A 1653-nucleotide genomic window follows, 5' to 3' on the forward strand; every position below is an offset into this window, starting at 1 on the left:
TTCTCTCTCTCCCTCTCTCAAATAAGTAAAATCTTTAAAAAATAAAAATAATAAAACTACAAAGAATGTACACATCTTTTGAAAATTAACAAAAACCAATTTTTCAGTTTGTATACTGAAAGATTTTACAATTTTGAAAAAAATACATTAGTTCAAATCTAACTATATTAGAAACCAAAATAATCCAAATAGTATACTAGAAAGATTATACTTGAAAGATTAATATGGAATTAATGTGCCATATGAAAAAGAAGAATGGATGGCCAGCAGATCATTTACAAAATATATAAAGTTTTCAATTATCAATAATCGCACCTCGGATAAACCCAATTGGCTACGATACTGCCACTGTGCAAAGCTAAAGATAAGATAATTGAAAACAAAGGAAAAGATATGGAAAACAGACCTGAATTTAATATCTGATTAGATATTAAAAATAGGGAGAAAATAATAGGATGCATAAATTAAAGATATTAAAGCCTAGATAACTGAAAGAAAAAGCATAAGAGACAAGAATGAAATTCAGAAGAGAAGAGTTTATAGATAAGAAACTAAAAAACTGTATTTTAAGATTTTTACACCTGAGACAGGGGAAAGGAGTCTGAGCAAAGTTCTGATAGGAATTAGTAATACAGAACCAGAGATCCGAAGGGGATAGGTTGATACTTGACTTCCATTGCAATGCACTCCCAACCATTGCCTCTTCCAATTTTTCCTTATATATATAGGTTTAACTATTTCTTCTAAGTCTTCTTATAGATGCTGTAGTGATTCTTTTTTTTTTAAGATTTTATTTATTTATTTGACAGAGATCACAAGTATGCAGAGAGGCAGGCAGAGAGAGAGAAGGAGAAGCAGGCTCCCTGCTGAGCAGAGAGCCCAATGCAGGTTTGACCCCAGGACCCTGAGATCATAACCTGAGCCAAAGGCAGAGGCTTAACCCACTGAGCCACCCAGGTGCCCCTGCTGTGGTAATTCTTAAATGTATGTCACCATTTTGGACTTCCTCAAATTTTGGACATGAAGCAAATGCCAAATATATTAAAACAGTGTCAGTCAGTTAACTCAAGTTGTCTAGAGTTCAAATCATTCCCCAACACTTTTTTATGCCAGGGATTCTCAATATCAATTTATGAGACCATTATTTTCCTAGTCAGTCAAATAAAAAACTAAGAAAACATGACTTCTCCCACCTTCCCTTTCCTACCCACCCCTCTCTCTCTCTCTCTCTCTCTCACACACACACACACAAACACACACACACTATGCCCAATTTATATCCTAACTCACTCTCAGTGCTAACTTTTTTCTAATGTTCTCTTATCACTCCCTTCTTTATGGCATCTATCATTTCTTACCCTCCCTACAAAAGACTCCTACCTAGTACCAATGTTTTTATTCCATTGAAAATTCGCTCAATTCAGAGTAGGTATTTTCTTACATAACAGTCCCTCCCAGCCATTTAAAATATGATAATGGCTACTTTTCTCAAAACATAAAAATGTATAAATTATCCAACTAAAATACTTTTAAAAAAAACCATAAGTGACTCTTAATCTCACAAAACAAACTGAGGGTTGCTGGGGGGAGGGGGGTTGGGAGAAGGGGGGTGGGGTTATGGACATTGGGGAGGGTATGTTCTTTGGTGAGTGC

The 1653-nt window shown here is 35.1% G+C and overlaps 1 pseudogene; it reads right to left on the reverse strand.

The window, feature by feature from the left end:
* Positions 1-209: 209 nt before the first annotated feature.
* LOC123393234 lies at positions 210-360 on the reverse strand (annotated as a pseudogene).
* Between the last annotated feature and the right edge of the window lie 1293 nt (positions 361-1653).

Source organism: Mustela putorius, unplaced genomic scaffold (genome assembly GCF_011764305.1).
Source record: "Mustela putorius furo isolate JIRA1106 unplaced genomic scaffold, ASM1176430v1.1 tig00000774_pilon_pilon_pilon, whole genome shotgun sequence".
Taxonomy (NCBI): domain Eukaryota; kingdom Metazoa; phylum Chordata; class Mammalia; order Carnivora; family Mustelidae; genus Mustela; species Mustela putorius.